This window comes from Paroedura picta, chromosome 4, assembly GCF_049243985.1.
Source record: "Paroedura picta isolate Pp20150507F chromosome 4, Ppicta_v3.0, whole genome shotgun sequence".
NCBI lineage: Eukaryota > Metazoa > Chordata > Lepidosauria > Squamata > Gekkonidae > Paroedura > Paroedura picta.
In genome coordinates this window covers 9,786,423-9,813,227 of record NC_135372.1, presented here as the reverse complement: position 1 = coordinate 9,813,227, position 26,805 = coordinate 9,786,423, and the positions used below count along the sequence as shown (strand labels likewise).

General features: G+C 47.6%; 1 protein-coding gene across 6 annotated transcripts in view; it reads right to left on the bottom strand.

Moving 5' to 3' along the window:
* Window positions 1–26,805, bottom strand: part of CSNK1G2 (casein kinase 1 gamma 2) — an 81,254-nt gene that overhangs the window by 42,389 nt on the left and 12,060 nt on the right. Inside the window, exon 1 of one of the 6 annotated variants that reach the window (XM_077331776.1) lies at window positions 13,100–13,120. The exons of the other annotated variants lie outside the window; for them this stretch is intronic. The gene's annotated coding sequence lies outside the window, so the exon portion shown is untranslated. Of the gene's footprint in view, window positions 1–13,099; window positions 13,121–26,805 lie in introns of those variants that run through there. 6 annotated transcript variants of the gene reach the window in all.

Below are 26,805 nucleotides of genomic sequence, written 5' to 3'. Positions count from 1 at the left end.
GGCACTGATAGAGCTGTTCTGACCGAGCAGTAATATCAGGGCTCTCTCAGCCTCACCCACCTCACAGGGTGTCTGTTGTGGGGAGAGGAAGGGAAGGCGACTGTAAGCCGCTTTGAGCCTCCTTCGGGTAGGGAAAAGCGGCATATAAGAACCAACTCTTCTTCTTCTTCTAACCCAGAGCTGGCAACCCCTATATATTATTATTAGGTGCAAAGTCGTGTATGACCCATCGCGACCCCATGGACAACGATCCTCCGGGCCTTCTTGTCCTTTACCATTCCTCAAAGTCCATTTAGCAACCCCACTGATGAATCAAACTGATTTCCCCCTCTGCAGCCATTCTGTACTCAGAGCACTTACCGGAAATCTTCAGGGCTCCCTCCCTCTCCTTCAATCCCACATGGAGTGCCAAGAGCTCTTTTACAAACAGTACCCAGCAGTAACATGTTCAGGGATCACCTGGGCAGGGAAGCATGCCCTTTCCCTTCAGAATCTGTTTTACTCGTGTGCAAGGGGGCACACGAGTTAAAACCTATTGCCACCTGCGAGATTAACCCATGGGCGCATGAAAGAGCCTGACACCAAATCAGACGATCGGTCTGTCAGGATTCACATATTCTACTCAGAGTGGAGGGGCTCTTCCTGGATCTCCAGCAGACGGTTTTCCCCATCGATCCTCTAAACAGAAGTCGTGGAACTCCTCATTCAGACGGGGCTGCCAACCAACAGGTGGAATACAACAAACAAAAACTGGGGCACACAGTAAATGGAAAAGCACCAGAATAAAAAGGGAGCGGTGTTATCCTAAAGCCAAACTATAGCAAGTAACGATTCCAAAAGCACAAAAGTCATTTATATAGTATCGCAGACAATCATAATAACCAAATACTGTAAATAGGCGTACAATAATACAGCAATTAAAAAATAAATCAGGCAACAGTCCCAACAGGTTAGTTCCAACTGAAGTTGGAATTATAAATTGCAAATTCTTGAGCCCTCGTATTATTACATTTCTTCACCTCAATTATTTAGGCCAGGGGTAATTAAACTGCGTCCCTCCAGATGTCCAGGGACTACAATTCCCAGGAGCCCCTGCCAGTGAATACTGGCAGGGGCTTCTGGGAATTGTAGTCCCTGGACATCTGGAGGGACGCAGTTTGACTACCCCTGATTCAGGCCCACCATAGAAGCCACCTTGCAAAACAGGGGACTATCAGATCCTCCTTTGGACTTCTGTTGGAACTAACCGGTTGAACTGTGGCCTGAATTATTTTTGTATCACCCTTGTTGAATTGTTGCATTATTGTACACAAATTTACAGTACAGTTTGGTTGTTATGATTACCTTTATGACACTTTATAAATGACTGCTTTGCACTTTTGGAAGCATTGTTTAACTTTAGTTTTAGAGTCACAACTTCTAAGTGGATCGTGAAGAGCTCCCAGAATTACAGTTCACCTCCAGACCAGTTCCCACGGCTGCATCAGCACCGCGTTCTTCTGCCAGGGCCTGCCCCCAGACGCCGCTGGGGAGTGTGGACCCCACCCCAAGCCCCATGAGTCCCACCCCAAGCCCTTTGCAGGAAGAATGGGATTTCAAAACCTGACTTTTTAGTGAGTGGCATGAACTGGGCAACATCAGAAAGTCGGGTGGGCGTCACAACGTGGGCCCAAATCGCACGACACTGGCCGTTCTAGACGCCTTCCTTTCGAGATCCAGAGTGACATGCCCGGTGGACTTTGCACTTGGCAAAAAGATATTTAAAATATGAAAGACGGTAGACTGGAAGCTTATTTCTGGTGGCAGGTTCCAAGCATGCCGCAGTGAGACAGCAGAGGTTGCACCGTTTAGGAGGAGAAAAGAGGGATAAAAATACTTCACAGAAGTCAAAGAAATACAGCTGAACAGGTATTGCTGGGGGAAAGCACGTGTGCTAGCCTGGAGGGTCAAAGATGACAGGTCAAGATCATCCCAGATCTATGAGGAGGGCACTGGATTTATTAAGGCAGGGGTGGCCAAATGGTGGCTCTCCAAGAGCCCCAGCAGGGCTCAATGATCTCTCTCCGATTGCTACCCTCGGACCGCGACCCCAAAGAAAGGAGATTAGCCATTGGGGGGCTGTCCCCTGTATTTCAGCGTCGGTGAGGCGGAGAGCTAGAAGCTCATGGTCAACTGTGTCGAATGCTGCTGAAAGGTCTAGTAGTACAAGCAGCACCGATCCACCTCAGTCCAGCTGGTGCCGGAGGTCATCCATCAGGGCGACTAGGGCCGTTTCTACTCCATGGCCAGACCCTTATTCAGAAAGGGTGGCCAACCTCCTGGTGGAGATTGGAGAGAGCCTGGATTTACGACTCATCTCCAGACTGCAGAGATCAGTTCCCCTGGCTGCAAGAGACCCTGCATGGCGACCCATCCAGAGTCTGTCTTGCAAGGGAGGTGATCTGCCACTGCTGAGGAACGAGGACTGTGACTTCAGCACCACTGGCCCCCAACTCCTGCCCATCTGGGCCACCGTAACGTACTCTGTCCCTGTACAGTTCAGGATGCAGGTCCCGACCAAGAGCTGTGACACTCAACAGCAGTGGCTCTCATCCTGGGGGTCGGGACCCCTTTGGGGGTCAATTGACCCTTTCACAGGGGTTGCAGCAGGGCAAGAAGGGGGGGGCGCACCATCCACACAACAGCCTTGCGGGGTAGATCGAGATCAAGCGTTCATCTGTCTGGAGCAGCAGAAAAGAGCGAGATCAGCATGGTGGGACAAGAGGCAGAACTGAACTGAGAAACCCTGGGAAAAAACCAATTTCTATACCACCATGAACCATGGATCTTCACACCATTGGTCAGTTTGGGTTTAATTTCTGAGAAAGAACACTTGCATCATTTTATGGTTGGGGGTCACCACAACATGAGGAACTGCGTTAAAGGGTCGCGGCATTATGAATGTTGAGAACCACTGCTCAATGGGATCAACCAAGTTTCAATTCCTCTCAAACCTTAGTCAAGATCCTCTCATTCTTTACAGAGGCCGTCAGTTTGCAGTAAAAGAGTCCGGAAGCCCCTCAGAGGTCAACAAGACTTTGGGGGTGTAAGCTTTCGATAGCCAAAGCTCCCGTCATCAAACACCTATACCTCGCCCAAAGTATGTTGGTCTAGAACAGGGAATTTCTCTTGTGGTTTCTGTACCTGGGAGAAGGTGCACCTACTTCCAACCTTAAGCTGCCTCCAGTGTATCCCTCCCAGCTATCCTGCAGTTTGCCTGTTAACCCAGGCGATGATGTCACCTGGTGCCATGACATTTCTGGGGGGCATGCAAGGGAGCCATGGCCAGCTGACATCACTTTTGGGGCTCCTCAAAGCCTGAGAAATTATATCCAGGTCACCTACATGGTCAAAAGCTTGAAAAACACTGGCCTTTGAGAGTGGGGTTGCATGCTTGGGCGCGGTTCGGCCGCTCCGGTGGTTCGGCTGCTCCAAGGCGGTGCGGCCGCTCCGAGGTGGTGCAGGCTTCGGTGATTGCTGGAGCAGCCGAACCACGCCTGAGCGCACAAGCCTGTTTAAAATGTTATTGAATCTACGTGGACGAAAAGGCAACTCCGCAGGTTGGATTCTATGACACTATATACCACTGAGATCCCACCTCTCCCTAGGCCTCACTTCTTGCAGACTTCATCCCTACCCCAAATCTCCTGGAATTTCGCAACAAGGCCTCAGCAACCTCGGACCAACCCAAATATATCGCAAAACAGGCTGTCAAACTCCGCCAGAACTCTACAGCGGATCACAGGATAGACTGCATTTGTTAAGACCATGCTGGTTGCATTTGTTAAGATGGTGTTTTTTTAAAGACAGTTTTTCAAGTGGCACCAAAGTTCACGGAGAACAGGGGGAGGGGAACCATTCTTGATTTAGGGCAGGGATGGCCAAAGTGTGGCTCTCCAGACGTCCATGGGGTACAATTCTCATTAGCCCCTGCCGGCATCACGCTAGCAGAGGCTCATGGGAATTGTAGTCCATGGATGTGGGGAACCACAGTTTGGCCACCCCTGCTTTAGAGTTCTGGAAGGGCAGCATGCCACCAAATGATTCTGTAGCATGCAACAACGGCATGCGTGGCGGGAGCCCATGAGGGTGGGGGCTAGCCTGGGCCTCCAACCACCCAGTTAACTTCCTTTGTACAGCCTCGCCCCATTCACCAGAGCGGAGACCCCAGGCCCCGACCGGACACAATTTCCAGCGCGCGCATAAGGACAAACCTTCCGCTCTGCAGCGGATCATGGATGCGCTGCAGAGACCAGCCCGTGCTTTTAGCATCTTAATCCGTTTCCTATAAAAAAAAAGGCAGATCCCCAAATTACAGGACTTTAATCTGAGCGTCCACACTAGACCTTGAAAGAACAACATGAAGAAAGGGAGCGAAATTCTTACAAGAGAGTAACCCACACACCCTTGCCCATGGGAGACAGTTTAAATAAAAGGCACACATTCTCATTAATCTGGATTAGAGGCAGCTTCCGTCGAAGAGCGAGAGGCAAAGGCAGTCAATTCTGAAGGGATTACGGGCCGGGCGTGGGAGGAACGGGCCTGTTCATCTCTCCGAATTAAAGAGCAGAGGAAGAAGGAAGCGTGTACATGGCACAAAGGGGCGGCAGAGAGGAAAGATTAAGATGGAGCTCTTTGGGGAAACCGTTCCTGGTATAGGCACCCTCCAGTTCCAGACCAAGGCTATACCACAGGGTTATCTCAGCTAGGGTTTCATGAAACCCTGGGATTTCTTGACGGCCCTGGAAGGGTTTTTCGAATGGGTGGGATTTAATTTATAAAATATATAAAATTTGTTAAATATTTATCAAGTAATATGACCATATATGGCCATATCTGTCAAGTGTTGTAAGAATTCACAACGAACTTCTATGAAAAGAAAGCTTTATTGAGAAGTTACTACAGACACCTAAACTAGCAAAGTCAAATCTGCCCCACGATACACTTGCAGACCCTTTTCAAGAGAATTCTCCCACCCAAAACTTGAAGGTTCCCAAGGGAGGGGGAAAGAGCACCAGGTGCAATAAACCAGGGAGTGTTGCTTCTCGCACGTCCTTGGGCAGCCCGGCGCCCACTGACAAGATGACTGTTTTTGTTACACAGAGCAGGCCTTGCTGGACGGTTCAAAAGACAAATAGTTCACAGCAAATCATGATAGCAAGACACAGCAGACAAGTTTCGATTTCAGGCAGACAGCTAAATATAACGGGTCGAGGTTACACAGAGACCCAAAAGCGAAAGGTAAAACTAAGGCTAAGCAAATATGGAGAGAGTCAGGCTAACATAAAGATTCATGGCAGAAAGCAGGCACTGATCCTGACAATGTCAACCCCCCACCAAATGACCTGGAGGGGGTGGAAGGGGAGGGGCCCTGGTTGTGCATGTACAGCACCCTGCTTTCCAACCATAAACCTTTCGGGGTTTCTCAAAGCCTGAAGAATGTTTCAGGGGTTTCTCAGTGGTAAAAGAAGTCGAGAAAGGCTGCTATACCACTTCAAACGCTCAGAGCAAAAAGTCTCATTCATGAATACAATCTGTATCAATTTGGATGGGGTGGGGTGTTTGCAATCAAATGGCAGCTGACGTATGGGGACCCCATTGTCTGCCTCTGCACAGAAACCCTGGACGTCCTTGGTGGTCTCCATCCAAACACTAACCAAGAGCCACACGGCTTAGCCAACGAAACCGGCTAGCCTTGCTGGGCTATACATACATACATTTTAAAAACTTCCTTATTATGAGTTTTCCCAGCAAGACGTAGAGCAGGGGTAGTCAACCTGTAGTCCTCCAGATGTTCATGGACTACAATTCCCACGAGCTCACGGGAACTGTAGTCCATGGACATCTGGAGGACCACAGGTTGACTACCCCTGACGTAGAGGACTGTAGCTCCCACCCCCACCCCTCACCCCTTTAAAAATAAAATGAAATACAATAAATCAGCATTTTGATCCCAAAAACCTAAACACCGCTCAGGCCCCCCCCCTGGATGGACCTCCCGCGAAAGCCAGAATTGGATGGCATACTATGAGAGCTACTAACAGCACAGCATTTCAAAATTTGAGCCAGCAACTAATCTTGACTGTTTTAAATCTTTGTTATGGGTTTTAATACGTAATCATGTTACATTGATTATGATAGCTTGATGTTTGGTTTGTATAAATTACTGTATGTTTTTTTTTTAATTGAAACTTGTTGGAAACTGCCTCAAGTCGGCAGTGATCACTGAGGTGGCCGAATCGAGGCGAAGCGCTCAACCCTAGATGCTTATTAGCCAAAAGTAGCTATAAGAGTTATAAGAGTTTTTCTCTCTTATACAAAAACGCTGCTGAAGGAAATTTTGCTCTCAGTGGTTAACTTTCATAATGAGCCATTTAAAAGAAAATTTATCCTTCAGATCTCGTAAGTTCCATCTCAATTGCTTAGCCAAGAGATGATATACGTCTCTCTCAGTTTATTGTACAGAGGCCAATATAACATTACATGAAATAATGACTCATAGAATCATAGAGTTGGAAGGGGCCATACAGGCCATCTAGTCCAACCCCCTGCTCAACGCAGGATCAGCCCTAAGCATCCTAAAGCACTCCACTTAATTCGTATCACATTTGCACAAGCAATTAAAACCTGGAAGTTTTAAGTGCCACTTTGCCATTTCTGCTGTAAGAATAGCACAACAGTGTGACAAAGTAAAGATTCTTCTAAAGTTATGTATTTAAATATTTAGAAAGAGTAAAAAAGAGAATGGAAAGGACAAGCCAATATACAATATTTGCACCCTAAACTTTTTTTATTTGCACCTTAAACTTACGGCATTCGGATGGGTAAGAGGTTTTTTACTGATTTGTAATATTTTTTTATTATTTATATGCTATATCTCATATTTTAAATCCTTTTCTATGGCTGCTCTTGGACCGCAAGATTTATTTATTTATTTATTTGTTTTATTAGATTTTTATACCGCCCTCCCATTAATTTTGATTCTGGCTAGCCATGTTGGTGGGGAAAAACAGAAAAAGTCCAGTGGCACCTTTAAGACCAACAAAGTTTTATCCTGGGTACTAGAATTAAAGCCTGTTGTAGCTGATACAGCAGGCACTAGCATGGGAGGAGGGGGGGAACAGCAAAAAGAGAGAGATAGAAAGAGAGTAATTAAGAGAGATGAAAGAGGGAGAAAGAGAGAAAAAGACAAAGAAAAAAAGAGATAAGAAAAGAGACAGGGGAAGGAAAGTGATAGGAAGAAATGTAGATAGAAGGAAAGATAGTAAGAGAGAGAGATGGAAAGAAAGAAGAACAGAGAGACAAATATAGAGAGTAAGAGGGGGGAAAGACAGAGAAGAGTACAGAGAAAGAGGGAGAATGAAAGAGAAAGAAATTAAGAGAGGGAGAGAAATAAACAAAGAAAGGGGAAGAAAAGAGAGAAAGACTATCTTTCTCATATTAAGAGGCTTGCAGCCAGCCCCTCCCCAGCGCTCTAGTGGACTCTCGCAGGGTGACCAGGAGCGCAATGGCGGTGAGTTCACCAAAGCGCTCCTGGACGTGGCTGTTGGGGGCGGGCAATAGTAGGGCTGGACCAATCAGGAAATGCACAGCCTGCAGTCTGGACAGGCATTCCGCCCAGGAGGGCTCAGCACTTTTATTTATATAGCCAATGGTTAAATTAAGCTTCGCATGCACACAAAAGCTTATACCCAGAATTAAACTTTGTTGGCCTTAAACATGCCACTGGACTGAGTGTCCAGACAGTCAGGCATAATTACACTTAAACTAATTAATTTAAATTATCTCCTCCTTCAATGTTTACATTACAGCTTCTGATATATAGGTAACAGAAAAGTACTCTAAAAATTATACCTGCTTCTTTTATCTGGGCACCAATAAATCAGCTTGGTGTCGTGGTATAGAACGGTGGCGTCTAATCTGAATTTGATTCCCCTACTCCACATGCAGTCATCTGGGTGACCTTGGGCTAGTCATAGTTGTTATAGCTGTTCTCGGAGCAATCCTGGCAGAACTCTCTCAATCCCATTTACCTCACAGGGTGTCTGTTGTGGGAAGAGGAAGGCGATTGGAAGTTGGGCATTAAAACCAACTCTTCATCTTCTAAAAGCAAGCAAGCAAACAGACAGGAAAACTGTATGGGATGGCTTTAAAAAGAAAACAACAACCCCAACTACTCCCATAAAGGGTAGGTAGGTCTAACAAGGGCTCGTGTTTATTTTAAATCTTAGACTGTCTCTTCCTGTAATCACACAAACCTCAATCTCCAAGTCCTACTGTTATGATGATCAGTTCTTAGTCTGACGAAGAGTGCTTGCACTCGAAAGCTCATGCCTTGAATAAATCTTGTTTGGTCTTAAAGGTGCCACTGGATTCTCAGTCTCCAAGGCAGTTTTCATATTCCATTTTAAAAGAGAAAGTCGAACCTCCTTATTCAGAGGCAGTCTACCTCTGGACCTCTGGACTTCTTCAGCTGGTAGCTCTAACTTTAGACAAGGGGGAAAGCAACCACCAGGGCTTCTGCTTCCCTGCCGGGCCCTGTAGACTTCCCTGGGCTGCTGCTGCTGGCTGCTTTTAGAAAGAGGGTGCCATAGAATCATAGAGTTGGAAGGGGCCATACAGGTCATCTAGTCCAACCCCCTGCTCTACGCAGGATCAGCCCTAAGCATCCTAAAGCAGATTCTTATGTGATCCAAGGCAGCAAGTGAGAACACAAAGGAACTGAGAGAGGGGGGCTCAAATTAAGAGTCTTGAAGCAACGTAAGGAAATTTCTGCCTGGTATCTGGACTTATACCACAGCTTCGGCATCACCAGGCCCAGTCTGCTCCACCCAAGACCACCTTGGAGGCTGCCTGGCTATGTGTGGGCTTAAGGGGGAAACCCCCTTAACCTGAAACTGCTTCTTTGAGCCACTCCAAGGGAATATATAAAACCACACCATTAGATTGGTGGTGGGTGGGTTCGGGGGCTTCATCGGTGGTCCAGAGCACTGTAGTTTTTTTTAAACTAAGGTTTTATTGCCTCTGAAGGGGGGTGGGGAGCAGGTAAAGGAAGGGGGTGAAATATAAAAATGATTTGTTGTGCTGGAAGGGACAAAACCTCAGCCAAGGAAACAGTAACTTATTCATGTGGGACTGTGCTGAAGATCGATGGCGAGCCAGGGGCCTGGAACAGGAGGGTGCGTTCGAATCCCTGCTGGGTGACTTTGGGACGGTCCCTCTCTTTTCCGCCTCTTGGTGCAGTGGTTAGGAGTGCGGACTTCTAATCTGGCGAGCCGGGTTCGATTCTGCACTCCTCCACATGCAGCCAGCTGGGTGACCTTGGGCTCGCCACGGCACTGATAAAACTGCTCTGACCGAGCAGCAACATCAGGGCTCTTTTCCTCTCCCTCTCCTCCTCCTTTTCTTCTTCTCCTTCTCCTTCTCCTCCTCCTCCTTCTTCTTCGGACTAACAAGGAAGAGAGGAGAACTACACACATAGCAGGGAGGGAAAGCGAACAAAGAAATGTCCGTGCAAACATGCATGGACATGTTATGTTTGGCGGGAAGGTGGTGGTAACTACTTCTCTTTTTGTACATCCCCAATGTAAAAAAGAAGGTTGAAAAGGGGAAATACACATCTCTTCCCCGTGCTAGTTCTTATTTAACTGGGCTAGGCTCAACCAGGGTTTCATGAAACCCTGGAATTTCTTGACAGCCCCTGGTAGGGTTTCCCAAATGGGGGACAGTTGATTCGTTTGTGTGTGTGTGTGTGTGTGTGTGTATGTATATATATATTAATTTGTTAAACATTCATCAGGTGAAATGACCATATATGGCCACGTGGACCTCCCCACACTCCCAAAATGGCCAATGATGGGCCTGGAGGGGATGGGAAGGGGAGGGGCCTCTGGTGGGCATTTGCACAACTTTGCTTCCCAATCATATTCTGCACAATTGTGCCCCTCCTGGGGTTTCTCTAAGCTCATTGCAGACACAAAACAAACCCCACGAGGACTACAATACTGCCATACAGCTTAACTACTCTATGGGGAATGCCAAAACTGGAAGGGCCAATCCTCCTTCTCCAAATCTCACCATCAAGCATCTCCAGTTACCACCTAGGGTCGCCAAACTCTAGACAAGGCACAGCATTTTCCGAGAATGATAACTCACAAGCGACGGATTCACAAGGACTTGTGGAAGGAGGCCCTGTATTTCCCCACAATTCCCAAATCTTTCCCTCTTCTGAAATCTCCCACAGCTTCACCTCCTTTTCTGATTCCTTCCCACCAACCTACTTTTATCTGTCTTCAACTTTCCCTCCTTCCCTCACTCTAGGAAGGAAACTCCTAGGAAAGCAGGAAACCCAAGCCAATTTGCACAGTATATGTGTATTTTATCTCTGATTTCCCCCCAATCTTGGGCCTTTCTCAGGTTTGCAGGATTTGTCTTGTCAATTGATGGCTCCAGTCTCTGGATTTAATAATCCAGAGATGTGGCTGGGTTGAACATTAGATATATTGATTTCCTGGCTACACAGGTCAATTCCCCCAGAGAGTATGGCCCTTTCAGAAGGCAGACACTGTGGCAGCATATGCCTGCTGAGCGCCTTGCCTCTCTCTCCCCTGATTGGTCCTAAATGTCCAGGAAATTCACTGCCAGTTTGGCATAGTGGTTAAGAGCAGTAGCCTTTAATCTGGAGAACAGGTTTGATCCCCCACTCCTCCACATGCAGCCAGCTGGGTGATCTGTCTGAGATCTCTCAGCCGCACCCATCTCACAGGGTATCTGTTGCAGGGAGAGGAAGGGAAGGCGAGTATAAGCCACTTTGAGACTCATGAGACCTGCTGGGTGACACTGGACCAGTCCCAGTTCTCTCAGAGCTCTCTCAGCCTCACAGGGTATCTGTTTTGGGGAGAGGAAGGGAAAGTGATTGTAAGTCACTCGGGGACTCCTTTGGGTAGTAAAAAGTGGAGTACAAAAACCCAGCTGTTCTTCTTCAGCTGGTAGCCCTAACATTCGACATGCTCACCCACTGTATCTGCAGCTTTGGTGAAGTTCAGTGTCTACCAGAGAGGCCATCTTTAAAAAACAAAATTGCTGAGTCTTGAACAGTTCATATTAAATATGCTCACACACTCAATGCACACTCAAGATGGCTCACAACAATCATTTTTTTAAAATTATTAATATGGGGGAGGGAACAACAACAGAATCCTACAGTTTATGTAAAAGCCAGCAGCTTCACACCAAGTTCTGTTCCGAGGCGACCCAATACCCGGAAGATCCATCCCTCTCCATGGCCAGCCCAACGGAGGGCTGTCACATGTTCCACAGGCCTACAGGGGTTCAGCATTGGAGCCGTTTTTCTCTCCCTGGTCCCTTTGCTTGACCTGAGATTTGCAGAGCTCATTTTTGGAATCTATCTAGCATCGCCCCCCCCCCCCCCCCCGCCAAACCAGCTCCGAATTTGCAAGGGAGATGTGAACTCGGGGAAAGAACCAACAAATCCAGCATCCCGTTTGGACTTCTCCATTAGGGATGTTACCCCGTTTCGTAACCCGCTGCATTTGGACCTCCAATTCCCAAATATACTTCTCTGTTGTACAAATTGAATTGGCAAGTCCATTTTTCTATTAACTCTTGCAATCCTTCACACACACACACACACACACACACACACAAACACACCGATTCTAAGGCTTAATCCAACCAGATTTAAGGTGAAATTTTATGGCTTTTGTGTGTGTGTGTGTGTGTGTGTGTCTGTGCATGCCAATTGTGTATTAACTACACAAAATCTCCCTTACACAAAATCAGGAATGGGAACCAGGGGAAACGCTCCACTAAAAAAATTTAAACAGTGCTGCAAACATTTATGTATGTTGTTTTTGCATTTTTTTAAAGAAAGCTTCTCTTGAATTGGCCCCTGAATCACAGAATCCTAGAGCTGGAAGGGACCTCCAGGGTCATCGAATCCACCCCTCTGCACAAAGCGGGAATTCACAACTACCTGCCCACCTTCTCACAATCTGCTTAGAAATCTAAACACATATAAAATAACTATAGTAGCATCTCTCTTGTGAGCCACTCACTGTCTGCATCATGAAAAGTGAGATAAAAAAACAATTCAAATTGTATTTTTGATACTGCTACTCCATATTAAAAACATTGAGCAGTATGATATGAGACTTTAACCAAATGATCAAGAAAAAGTTCAATAAAATAGCGTGGGAAAAGATATGAACGTGGATTTGGGTTAGGAAGGGCAGCTCCGAGCTGGGAAAGTATCTGGAGATTTTTGGGGGTGGAGCCAGAAGTAGGCGGGGCTTAGGGAGGGGCTTCAATGAGGGTCATTCTAATAGAATTCACCTTGCAAAGCAGCCATGTTCTCCAGGCGAACAGATCTCTATCACTTGGAAATCAAGTATAATCTCGAGAGATCTCCAAGTTGGCAACCCTAATTTGGGTGTAATAAAGGCTTGGGGGGGGGGGTGAGATGCCTCAAAATATTGTCGTCCCCCCCAGCTTGTTGAAATATAACTGAGCATCCTGAAAAACTCAACTGGCAAAACTCCAGGTTCACAGCAGACGGGGGGGGGGGGGGCTGGTTACGACTGCCATCTCCAGGTTAGAAAACATCCAGATCAGGGGTAATCAAACTGTGGCCCTCCAGATGGAATGCGTTGGCAGGGGCTCATGGGAATTGTAGTCCATGGTCATCTGGAGGGCCGCAGAGTGGAGGGGCCTCAGCAGGGTATAATGCCACAGAACCCACCCTCTAGAATAGTCATTGTCTCCAGAGCAACTCACTTTGGACATCGTCAGATCAACCGGCATAACAGGAACTCTCCAGGTACCACCTGGAAGTTGGCAAGCCTAGGCCTGGTCCCCCAGCCCTGCTGCATCTGGACACTGGAAGGTACCAAAACTTGGAGAGGGCCCATGGTGGACCCCTGCCCCACCCCTGATCCCACCCAAACAATTCTTAGGTTCTTCTGCTTTGGTTATCAGAACTAGCCCAAGGCGTTTTTAAAGGAAAATCACGGTTCTGGGGCCACATTTAAGGATTTCTTACCCTCCTCTGATACCTGCCTCGAGACACGCTTGGAAAACACTGAGAAACTGGTCCGAGAAGTGCCTCCCTTGGTCACAGGCAAGTGACAGGGGCTGCGGCCGCCTGGCATCTGCCAAGCCGCCTGGAGAACGGGAGCCTGCTTCCCCCGCCTCCTCTGTTTCCTTGTTTCTTCGCCGGAGACGGCCCTGACAGGAAGCGCCCTTAAGTACTTTTGATACAAGACCAGGGCTGCCGACAAGTCATCGGCTGAGCATACGTCAGGCAGAAATTGACGCCCTTCAGAGGAGGAGGAGGAGGAAGAAGAAGGGAGGAGAGCGGAGAAAGGGGGCCGGGCAGCTGGAGAGAAAAGCAGCCAGGTTGTAAACACAGGAACGCGAGAAGCATCCGGCAGCACCGCAGGAAGGCGGCTCAGAAAAGCATGCAGCAGCGCAGCAAGGGGGAGGCTTGCAAAGTTGGAGGAGAGGGAGACGCAGATTGTGGCACAGAAGGGCACCATGAGGCTTCTTCCTGGATCCTCTCTGGCCAGGGGGTGGGGTGGGGTGGGGAGGTAGGGGTAGGGTTGCCAGACCCGGGGTGAGGACAGGAATCTTAGTGGAGGTACAATGCCACAAAAAAAGAAAAAAGGAAAGAAAAAAGAAGCCATCCAAAACAACCATTTTCTCCTGGAGAAACTCATGTCTGGAGGGGACCCAGAATTCCAGGGGATCCCCGGATTCCACCTGGCAGCCAGCATCTCTCATCACCAGACTGGTGCCTAAATATGCAAAGCAGAGCCTGTTGGCTGCGGGTTGGGAAATACCTGGAGATTTTTGGGGCGCAGATTGAGGACAGCGGGGTCTGGAGCAGCCTTTCTCAACTTTTTTCAAATGAGAACCCCCTGAAACATTCCTCAGGCTTCATGAAACCCCAGAAGTGGCACAATCATGCAGAATAGGGTAGGGAAGCAGAGCTGTGGACACGCCCACCCAAGGCTCCTCCCCTTCCCACCCCCTCCAGGCTCAGCATTGGCCATTTGGGAGGGGGGAGGTCTACATGATCATTTATGGTCATATCACCCAATAAATGTTTTAACAAATTGTTAAAATCAATTAACTCCCACCCATTCTGGAAACCCGCTGGACAGACAGGCAAGCTGGTTGGAGGAGGAGGCACTCAGGGGCGGGACAGTTGCCTTGAGTGGGTGTTAAGCGCTGAGTGGTACTTAAGCCATGAGACCAGCTCCTCCTCCAAGGCCTTACCAGAAATATATTAAGTGGAACAAATACATAAATTGATTTTTTTTTTACCCTTGAGTTTTTTGGGGGGCATATTATGAATTATTATGGATACCATTTTTGTGATTGATTCGTGCTCCAGTGATTCATATTTAATTGTGTTTTGTCTACAGTTTCTTTGCATTGACTGATTTTGAAAAGGCAATGTATTAATACGGAAGTTAGGAAAACATTCCTGATTTTTTTAATAATGGTTTGCATTTTTGGATTTTATAATAATTATTAATCCAGGCATAATTTTCGTTCAGCAGAAAAGAGCTACTGAGGAAGGGTATTCCGAAAATGAGGTACAAACCTAGGTAATTTCGGCTTGCATCTTCTTTGGGTCGATGGTCTTTCTTTGGCACCACCTGAAGGTTGGTAGTTCTAATCGTACCAAGATTTAGAACCGTTAAGATTTGAGTCCACTAGCACCTTCAAGTAGCACCCAGGCTCAAATCTTATCTGTTCGATCGCAGATTGACGTGGCAGCCCTCTGAAACTATCTATGTTGGGAAGAGTCTGACATTTTCTTCAGACCCATTATCTTCCTTTCAGGCACCAATATGGTCTCCCCTTCCTCCCCCTCCCCACCCATTAGACTAATAATCTATTTCCCTCTGTTCCCTTCCTTGCCCTTTGAAATTCAGCTGTATCCCTAGTGGTGACCCACAGTGAAGGACAAGGACAAATTTTAGAAGCCAGCAGCTTCGATCTGAACATCCCTTGGAGTCCATTTCGGCTCTGTGCCTATTTTGTGAGGAGGAAATCTTGGGGTCAGCTTCTATGTTCCTTGTTCCACTAAGTTTTACGTAAACCGCCCTGAGCCTCAGGGGAAGGTGGTATATAAATATAATAAAATGAATGAATGAATGAATAAATAAATCTGCTTCCTTTTCTTTATGCTGCTTTCCTCCCTCCGTCACCAAAGAAAAATTAATGTATCTCAGGTGATTTTTTGCATCAAAGATGTAAAAGAAAAAAACTGAACGGATTTTCAGCGACAGAAAACAGTCAAATCCAAAGCCACAGGCAGAATCAAAATGGAAATGAAAACTGCATATAGTTCATCCCTGTCTCCCACAAAGATGCAAAATCTCTTCCCTCCGGGGCAACCTTCTCAACCTTTCGACCGTGGAGGAACCCCTGAAATGCTTTTCAGGCGTTGAGGAGCCCCAGAAGGGGTGACCTGCCCCTCCAGAGCCTGCAAATCGATCCATGAGGTTGCTTGGCAGGATAAAATGGCACCCTACGGGTGCTGCCAAGCTTCCGAGAGAAACGGGGAGACCAAAAATGTGGCACGTTGGGTCAGCTCTCCATTGACGGGTGATCGGTTCAAATTGGGGTGACACAAGTCCTGGCCCTTGGACTGACGCATACATTCCCTGTTCTTATTAAAATTAAAAGTTCTTATCAGGCTGGACTTATTAAAAGTCTGATCCCTTCCCCACTAAAAAGCCCCCAGTACAATAGTTCTTCCTCGGGGTGGAGGGGACGCTACCTGGAAAAGTAGCTGTATGAACCCCAAACCTAGCCGGCCCAGGTTAGCTTGATTATGTCAGCAGGGTCAACCCTGGTTAGCATCTGGATGGGGGAACCATCCAGGGCAGGGGTAGGCAAACTGCGGCCCTCCAGATGTCCATGGACGACAATTCCCATGAGCCCCTGCCACTGTTGGCAGGGGCTCATGGGAATTGTAGTCTATGGATATCTGGAGGGCCACAGTTTGACTACCCCTGATCCAGGGTCTCTATGCAGAGGCAAAAAATAGCAAACCACCTCTTAGAATAATAGAATCATAGAATAATAGAGTTGGAAGGGACCTCCTGGGTCACCTAGTCCAACCCCTGCACTATGCAGGACACTCACATCCCAATCGCTCATCTACTGTCACCTGCCACCCCTTTACCTTCTTGCCTTGGAAACCGTGTCGTGGCCAATCTGCGACTCTCCAGAGGTCTATGGACTACATTTCCCATGAGCCCCTGGACTTGACAGTGTCTTCCACCCTGACAGCTGCATTGCTGCAACAAAATGGGATGTGAGTCCACTGGCACCGTTAACTACCCGTTTTTTTTTCCTCCTCTCGAATTTAAAAAGGCTAAATGCCACTGAACTCCTGTTTATTGTAGGTAAACGTACTTCTAACACGCACACTCACACAAACACACTCCAACTGCCCAGCTCTGCATCATCCCAGCATGGTCTTGGAAAAACAACCCAAATTCCACACCAGGAGCTGCCACACAGGAAAATAACCCCGAATTGTCCAAAATCCCGGGTTGTCTTTAGCATACTTGATCTCTTTCCCAGGCCTCCTCCGAATGCCTGCATGTTGACTCTGCCCAACTTCCTGCTCTGCAGCTGTTGTGTCTAAAGCAAGCATACCTTCCTCCCTCCTGTTCCCCCCCCCATCACCCACAAATATCTTTAAATCCCATTTAACTGAAAGCCAGAAGTTGGGTAAGTGAGGGGGCGACGTAAATACACTGGCCATCAACTTTACCTGCCCTCACAAGCGAGCATTTTACTGGGAGTTCTCCCGAGGGGAAAAGTTAAGAAGCTGTGTTGAAAGAACACCAACATGAAAAGAAATAAACTGCACTTGCAAAAATCAAAGTCAAGGTACAGTCTCCACTGTTCCTTTTTGTGCCTGGGGCACCATATGTGCATACCCCCCCCCCCTAGAAAAAACACGCGGACAAGCTTTGTACAGTAATTCCTAAAAATTCTCCTGCCCCAAGGTGGTGGTGGTGGGGAGAATGAAAGAATTTTCTGTGCTCCCAGAACAAAACCAGAAGCAAGAGCTGTCTGCTGCCTTCCACAATCCCTCCTTTCAAGCCAAGCTATACCTGGGATGGAAAATACGACATTCCCCTCAAGCAATACCAAAGGGACTAGCGATGTCACAGTGGAAAAAATAATACTGGGGTTTGGGGGGCGGGGTGTTTTTCCCCTTCAAATCACGCACTGGCACACGGAGTGAAATGCAGGAAAAGCTAAAAATACTTCCTTAAGAAGAAGGGGAGGGAAAACAAAACGCGCAAAAAAAAATGTACAAAAAGCCAGCCCACAAAATAAATAAAATATGGCCAGCTAAAAATAAGATGAAGGATTCAAGGAGGGTGGAAAAAGCAAGGAGATCAAGATGCCAAGTCGGGGGAGGACGAACGGAGCATGCAGGGGACCCAGAGGTTCGGGTGGACTGGGAATTTAGGTTGCCGGGCACAAGGCACCGCTCCCTGCCCCCAATATCCAGAGGTGGTTTAGGTTTTGCCTTCCCAACAGCATAACCGTGGTTTTTAAAGCTTGCAAAGAATCAGAGAAGCACAGAGATATGATACGACTCATGTGTTATCATATGAAGCTGCACTAACACAGAAGCAGACCCTTGGTCCAGCTGGCTCTGCACTGACCACTGACCGGCAGGACCTCTCCAGGGTCTTTGCTTGAGAAAGGCATTCCTTGACCTGAGCCAGAGTTTTATCTGAGGCCTATACACTCCGGCCTCCTGTCTCAACAAATGGCCTGACGGATCAGACCAATGGTTTGTGTAATCCAGCCTCCTGTCCTACACACGTTCTCCTGGAGGACCAACAACAGGGCAGAGAGGCAGAGGACTTCCATGGGTGATGCCTCCTGGCCCAGGGGTTCAGAGGTTGACGGTCTCTGAACGTGGAGGTTCCACTTTGCCACCAGGACAAGTAGGCAGTGATGGACCTGTCCCCCATGCATTTGTCTACTCCCCTTTTAAAGCTGTGGTCATCACTACATCCTCTGGCAGCAAACTCCACATTAGCACTGCCTTTTCTCCTTCCTGAATCTACTGCCCATCTGCTTCACCGGAAGCGATAATATTTTGGTAGAGGGGAAAAAGTTCTCTGTCAGTTCTCTTCACCCTATGAATGATGACGCCAGAGGCCTCCAGAATCAGAGATGGCATTCAGGACGTTTCCATTTAATTAATGATGGTTATTAGTCATTGATAACAATAGTTATGGTATATTTTATTTAAAAGTATCTACTGCCCTTCCATACTGCTCAGGGTGGGATCTAAATGGGCCCGCTCTCTAGTAATTCAATTCCCATCACTACAGCCCGTGACAAGACAAAATCATTATATTTCTTCTGAAAGGCCTCCTTTCGACGGTCCTTTGACTTAACCTGGTGTCCCCAAATTCTACTACTATGGGAAAGGGAGGAAACATTCTCCCCCTCACCCGCCTTTCCTCCCCATGCATGAATGTTATTAACCTTCATGACATTCCCCCATCCCTCTTTGCTAAACCGAAAAGCCCCCAAATCCTTATTCTTCCCACAAAAAGCAGGAATTTTTAAATCTATAATGTCCCACATGCAAACAATATGATGTACCCCCGAATCCTCTCCCCAAATACAGTCACCAATTTCATCCAAAAACATCTGTACAACAAACCTGACTAACACAAGCAGCCTGACTAACACAAGGGTGTCTGTTGTCGGGAGCCAGTTTGGTGTAGTGGTTAGGAGTGCAGACTTCTAATCTGGCATGCCGGGTTCGATTCTGCGCTCCCCCACATGCAGCCAGCTGGGTGACCTTGGGCTAGTCACAGCACTGATAAAAACTGTTCTGACCAATCGGTGATATCAGGGCTCTCTCAGCCTCACCCACCCCACAGGGTGTCTGTTGTGGGGAGAGGAAAGGGAAGGCGACTGTAAGCCGCTTTGAGCCTCCTTCGGGTAGGGAAAAGCAGCATATAAGAACCAACACTTCTTCTTCAGTAAAATCAAGGCTCTCTCAGCCTCCCCTCCCTCACAGGGTGCCTGTTGTGGGGAGAGGAAAGAAAAGGCGACTGTAAGCCACTTTGAGACTCCTTTGGGTAGGGAAAAGCGGCATATAAGAACTAACTCTTCTTCTTCCTCTTCTTCTACCTAGGATCCCCCCTCAGACCTGGCAAACGCTGGGCAATTGAGGGGTGATGCCTGGGGAGGGCGGAGTTGTCAGGAGGAAGTGACATCACTCCTGAAGGGCTCTCTAAGAATTTCCACCAGCCTCCAGAAACTAAATTTCAGGAAGCACAACAAGCTGAAACTGGATACGGGTGGCTGGAACGTGAGGCTGCTGCCTGCGCTTTAAGCTGGCCAATGGAATCCCAGCGCACGACTACCGTTCGGAACAACGGGTGGCTACACATATTCTGCACAGCACGTCACGTCAAGATTTATTCTCTTTCGGGGGGCGCCACACAAACCGAATCGACACAGTGGCGCAACTGCAAAAGTCATCAGCCGAAAACCCTTCAGCCTGCTTAACTTTCACCAGACGGCGCTGACCACACGGATCCCCACCCTCCGTCCCCAAAGGCAAAACGTGAGGAAGGGGATTTGGCAAGCCGCTCCAGTTTTGGTCGGCCGCCTGCCAGCACTGGCTACCGTGGAAGGCGTTGTGTCTCCACTCCTTGCACGGTACATGAAAGCCAGTATGCCACAGAGAACGTGACACCCACGATTTGGTAAGCGGAAAGGGAAAGAGAATTAATTGGTTCTTGTACACCCTGACTGTCGCTCAGAGAGAGGCCCGCCCTGCGTGATACACATCTTCAAAAACTTTGTGCTGAGAGCGGCCGCATTTTTTTCTGGGTGACCTACAAACACTCTCGCGCAACGAAACACATTTGCAAGCCTCCTCTCCTTTGGCATCTAGGAGGGGAGCCCTTACCTGAAGGAGGAGGAGGATACTCTGCAGCGATCCTCTCCCTTGTAGGCAGGATGGAGCCACAAAGTCAGCATGGCAAAGGGGCTCTGGATGTGCCAGGCCATGGGATCAGGCAGGTGCCCCCACGATTATGAAAAGCCTTATCTTAGCAATGTGTGTGTGTGTACATTTGTGGTGGTTCTGTCTCTTTGCCTGGCTCTAGGGAGGGCAGCTCCAGGTTGGGAAATACCTGGATATTTTGAGGGCGGAGCCTAAGGAGGTCAGGGTTTAGCAAGGGGTATCATGTCACAGAGTAACACTTCTCAAAGCAGAAGGCCAGGGGTGGCCCAGCTGTGACTCCCCAGATGTCCCTGGAGTACAATTCCCATCAATTCGCCTAAAGGGAACAGATCTCTGTTGCATTCCCAGAAATCTCCAGCCTTTGACCACCCCACCTGGCTCCCATTTTGCAGTTTTAGAGATCATTTTTTACTCTCTGTACCTAAAAGGATGACTCTGCATATGGATTCATTGGTATCCCGCCTTTCTCCGCAATTAAGAACTGAAGTGAGAGAGAACATTTGTCCCCAAATCTCCTGGAGTCTCCTTTCCTGGATTTGGCAACCAGGCCCTCCCAATACTGTGCTGGTGGCTGGGGGGGGTACCTAACAACTCTAGTTGCACCCAAACCTGTGGAACAATGTCCCAGACAGAAACGAAGGGTCTGTCTCAACCGTTTCTGTGCTTGCAGAAAAAACAGAGGGGTGGTCGAGGAGGAGTTTGCAAAGAATCTTGTTTTCAAATGCATAAAGAAGGGTGGGTGCCAGGGCGATTGTAAAGAGTCAGACACAGAAGCACCTTTAATATGCCTTATCTTGTCAATATTAAGGGAGAGCAGAAGGAGAAGGAGAAGAAGAGTTGGTTCTTCTATGCCGCTTTTCTCTACCCAAAGGAGGCTCAAAGTGGCTTCCAATCGCCTTCCCCTTCCTCTCCCCACAACAGACACCCTGTGAGGTGGGTGAGGCTGAGAGAGCCCTGATATTCCTGCTTGGTCATAACAGCTTTATCAGTGCTGTGACTAGCCCAAGGTCACCCAAGCTGGCTGCATGTTGGGGAGTGTGGAATCAAACTGGCTCGTCAGATTAGAAATCTGTACTCCTAACCACTACCTCACGTGCCCAGGGCAGAGGTCTTAAATCTTTTTGAATCTGTGGGCACATCTGGAATTCTGATGGGAGGCGAAGCCAGCCACTAAATCAGGGGTAATCAAACTGCGGCCCTCCAGATGTCCATGGACTACAATTCCCAGGAGTATAAACAATATTCCTATAGAACAGTGTAGTACATTTAAATATCTTGGGATCACTTACAGTGAGACCCTAAACTGGAATGCCCACCTTGCAACTATAAAGGCCTCTGGTCTAAAAATCATTGGAGCCATTCTGAGATTTTATTATACCAGGGGAGGGTTTCTAGTTGACCCAGCTCTAAAGCTCTTTGCAGCCAAGGTCATTCCTCACCTACTATATGGCATTGACATCTGGGGCTGGAAAGAACAAACAATCAATAGCTTGGAGCCCATTCAGAACTTTTTCTTCAGACGTATCCTGGCTCTTCCAAAAGGGTCCCCTGCAGCCCTGATGAGGGCAGAGCTTGGTTTTCCCTCACTCAAAGCCCGTGCCCACTTAGCTATTCTGAAATCTTGGAAGAAAGACATCTCAACCAAATTAGATTCTTTAAACCATCAAAGTTTTAAGCTCTTATTGAGCAAGGACAGGACTCGGTCTGATTTTTTTAGCTCCATTCTTTCACGCTATACCATACCAGATGACTTACTGCATACATCAGCCAATATTTCTGATTTACGTGATTGGGTGTTCAAAGCTGACTCTCTGATCGACCACTCTTCAATACAGCTATCACAAGCAGCCCCATGGTATAAAACAATTAAAAAAGACCATTCCAGAGCATCATATTTAGTAAATATAACGACACGTAATCTTAGAATGGCCCTAACATCTTTGCGGTTTGAAATGATGCCATCAGCCATGCTCTCTGGGCGATATCTCCGAATACCCACAGCCCAACGCCTGTGCATATGTGGAAATCCATCTGTGGAGGACCTGCCCCACTATGTCTTGGCTTGTCCCCTGTACTCCGAACCCAGGGGCAAATTCCTTGCCAAGCTATTACCAAACTCTCACCCTATTTCTGATTTTAACAAAGTCACCTATCTGTTATCAGATGTCGACCCCTATATCTCTTATAGGGTGGCACTTTTTGCTCTGGCTGCCAGAAAGATTCGAGCTAATGCATTTTTACAGGAGCCTCCACCTTGATACACCATTTTATCTCTTTTATTGTAACTTAGTAGTCCATGTTTACATTTTTAGGTACACAATATTGGAGAAATATTGTTTTATTTGTTTATATTTGTGCCATATTGTTTTAATTGTGTTTTGTAATGGCCTTTGGCTACATACAATAAATGTTATCGTATCGTATCGTACAATTCCCAGGAGCCCCTGCCAGCTTTCGCTGGCAGGGGCTCCTGGGAATTGTAGTCCATGGACATCTGGAGGGCCGCAGTTTGACTTCCTCTTCACTAAATGATGGCCGCAGCTTAACTTCAGTAACCCGGGACAGATCCTTGCCCTCTGGCAGCAGCTGCTGTTCAAACATCCTTTTGACATTTTAGCAAATCTGCACAGCCAATCAAATCTCCAATCAGGCCCTTAGCCAGAAATGTTTTATTGGTGGAGGCACGAATGAGTACAGCGGTGGAAAAGACATTATTATTCATTTCCTTTATTATGAATGAGCTATGAGGATGTAGTACAAAGGCTCTACAAGGGATCAACCTACAAAGAAGGCTAAGCGGTAATCCATTTTGTTAGAAACCAAATGTCCCCTTCCTTTATTTACGCACGATGAACAGTCTTGTAAATGCATGGAGTTACTGCACCCATATTGTCCCACTCCACGGTTTTCTGGGTGGCAAAGTGCCAAATGGGCATCCCTCCCTGCCAGGGGTCCACCATAACAGCATCTCCTTCCTCTGAGCATGAAATGAGGCTCTGCCAACCGAGATCACAGAAGAAGGTGCGTTCTAGAAAATGCAACAGTTCTTACTTCAAACGTTTTAAATTTCAAATTTCATAACGAATGTCTTTTACAACTCTACTGCCAACTTCATCACAACTCCATGTTCCATGCTCATCACAACTCCATGTTCCACCCAGTTCTGCATCTGGGTCAGAAAAATGAAAAGCATGCCTACCGGATGGGGGATACGCTTCTAGGTAACACTGTGTGTGAACGAGACCTTGGGGTACTTGTGGATTGTAAACTAAACATGAGCAGGCAGTGTGATGCAGCGGTAAAAAAGGCAAATGCCATTTTGGGCTGTATCAACAGGGGCATCACATCAAAATCACAAGATGTCATAGTCCCATTGTATACGGCACTGGTCAGACCACACCTGGAGTACTGTGTGCAGTTCTGGAGGCCTCACTTCAAGAAGGACGTAGATAAAATTGAAAGGGTACAGAGGAGAGCGACGAGGATGATCTGGGGCCAAGGGACCAAGCCCTATGAAGATAGGTTGAGGGACTTGGGAATGTTCAGCCTGGAGAAAAGGAGGTTGAGAGGGGACATGATAGCCCTCTTTAAGTATTTGAAAGGTTGTCACTTGGAGGAGTGCAGGATGCTGTTTCTGCTGGCTGCAGAGGACACGCAGTAATGGGTTTAAACTTCAAGTACAACGATATAGGCTAGATATCAGGAAAAGATTTTTCACAGTCAGAGTAGTTTAGCAGTGGAATAGGCTGCCTAAGGAGGTGGTGAGTAGGGTTGTGCGATTCGGCCGCCGAAGCGGCCGTTCCGTCCGGGCGCAGTCAGCGCCGCGCCGCGCCGCAGGGGGGGGAGGGCGGTGCCGGTAGCGGCGTGACAGCGGGCGCAACCACGCAGGCGCGGAACTCCGCGTCTGCGTGGTTGCGCCCGCTGTCACGCCGCTGCCGGCACCGCCCCCCCCCCCCCCCCCGCGGCGCGGCGCTGGCTGCTTCGGCGGCCGAATCGCACAACCCTAGTGGTGAGCTCCCCCTCACTGGCAGTCTTCAAGCAAAGGTTGGATACACACTTTTCTTGGATACTTTAGGATGCTTAGGGCTGATCCTGTGTTGAGCAGGGAGTTGGACTAGATGGCCTGTATGGCCCCTTCCAACTCTATGATTCTATGATTCTATACTGCACATTTCGCCATTTCTACATGTTAGCCACAGTTTTCAACGCACCCAAGTTCAAAAGAAAAGTCTTATTATAGAAAAGATATTTTTGTTCAAAATCCACTTCCTGATACCTTTATATTCACACCTTGCCCTTGTTCTGCTTTTGCAGTAAGTTTATATGCATGCCAATACGTTTTTTAAACTGTTTCTCATTCTAAATTATTTTCCTGCTCATGTAAGAAACATCTCCTCTCTCCTCCAATTTCAAAACTGAACGGTTTCTCAAACAAGTTGTTAATTTTGCCGTTGCTGCATAATTCACAAGTTAATTTTCCTGTTCTTCTAAGCTTTTTCTGAGGGGGAAGGAGAATTCCTCATGCATTGGCAAAGCGTGGAAGGGAGCTGGTAGGAGGGAAGGCAAATCTCTTGCTCATTGGCAAAGCCTAGGAGGGAGGCAGGAGGCGGAACGAAAACACCCACTCATTGGCAGAAGATCCGTGAAAGATTTCACAATATCTAGAGCTAATTGGAGGGGCACAACAAAAGATTAGTGGGGCCACATTTCTTTGTGCACCACTGTGGATATTGGCCTGTCTCCAATAGCCAATCAGAAGCCTGGCCCCACCCACTTCCTAAAATCAATTGGCACCCACGGGCATCATATTAGGGACGCCTGCTGTAGGGTAAGGCCAAACACCTTAGCATTCCTTGACTCTGGAGATGCTACAAGCTTGTCTCTCACTCACCTGGAAAAGATTCAAATGGGTCGCCGTGTTGGTCTGAAGTAGCACAATAGAATCAGAGTCCAGGAGCACCTTGAAGACCAACCAAGATTTATTCAGGGCGTGAGCTTTCGAGCGCAAGCACTCTTCGTCTGACAAAGATGCTTTAGGATGCTTTAGGCTGACACTCGAAAGCTCACGGCTTGAATAAATCTTTGTTGGTCTTAAAGTCACCTGGAAAACTCCAAGTTCAGATTTCAGAATTCAAAAAACAAGGGAGGGAGGGAGGGAGGGAGAGAGAGAGAGAGAAAAAGAAAGAAAGAAAGAAAGAAAGAAAGAAAGAAAGAAAGAAAGAAAGAAAGAAAGAAAGAAAGAAAGAAAGAAAGAAATCCCAAGTGGGACCACTCCCCCACAGAAATATTTATATGTAACCAAGGGGGGGGGCACAGCTTATTAATTCCTAATTGCAGGGAGTAGTTCATTCACCTGAAATGCCGCACTGCCCGTTTTATCATCTTTACTGCATGCCTAAACTGGGCCCGGAGTTCCATGCCAGGATGTGGCAGGAAGGGGTGGGAGAGAAAGAGAGCTCAAGTTTCTAGCTGCTAGGCAAGGCAGATGCTGGAGCAGCCCCCCCCCCCAAAAAAAAGTAAGTCATATAAATACTTCTGGCCCTGTCTCCTAGCCAGACAGGAGGGGTCTACCTGAGAAATCTCAAAGACCGTCCTGCCTGAAATGGACTGTTTCCAATTTAAACAAAACGCAAAAAAAACAAGACTTGCAAGAAGCTGGATTCCGTGGCGGTTTCCACGTCCCTGCTGCTCCTCTCCCCAATGCTGCACTCCTACAAATTTGCTCTTATTTGCAGTCAAGGCTTTTGGTAGCTGGCAGCCATAAATGTTTATATAAAAACCAGCAAACCAAGGCCAGCCTAATTAAATCGAGTGCAAGCACTCGAAAGCTCACACCCTGAATAAATCTTTGTTGGTCTTAAAGGTGCCACTGGACTCTGATTTTGTTTTGTTGTGCTGCTTCAGACCAACACGGCTACCCATTTGAATCAAAGCCAGCCTAGGTCTTCCGGAGAATTGGGGGGGGAGGGCTAAAAGCCTACCTAGGAATCCACACGGATGCCAAAGAAAGAAAAGTCTCTAGAATGACAAGTTAAAGCTCTAGGAGTCCCTGGTTGGGTACTGGCAGCTACACACACACAACACACAACCCCGAGGGAGTGTAGAAACAGTGCTATGCCCATTTTCTGGATGCAGAAGATTAACAAACCTATAATTCCAAGGGCACAAAATTAGCAACAGGAACCCAACCAGCCGTAGCTATACCAAACGAGGAAAGCGTGTCAATTTTTTAAAATATCCCTCCTCTCCACAGTGGCTTCCGACAACCAGTTAATGGGCTTAGCATCTCCCAATCTGGCCCTTTCAACAGAGGGGATGAGAAATTAACTCTGAAATCTAACTCTCCGTGGCACGTCCCTGCAGATGTGGTGGCAGTGGCAGCTATTGAGGGCAGGGTTTCCTCCACCACCTGGCCCTACTTCCAACCATCCACCAGTTGGCCAGGAGGGAAACTTACCAGGACAAGGTCTTGGCCTCACGGGAAATGACATCATGACACCAGCTCCGGGATTTGGGCAAAACTCTACAGTAGAAGCCAGAGATTTCACCCAACTTCAAGAGCGTTGTCCAGATGTCACTGGCGTGATGCCATCACCTCCTGTGACATCACTTCCTGTCCTTTCTCTTTTTTCTCCTGAGCCCCTTCCAGTTGTCTCCTCCCACAGCATGTGAGCCGACTCCTCCCACAGCATGTGACA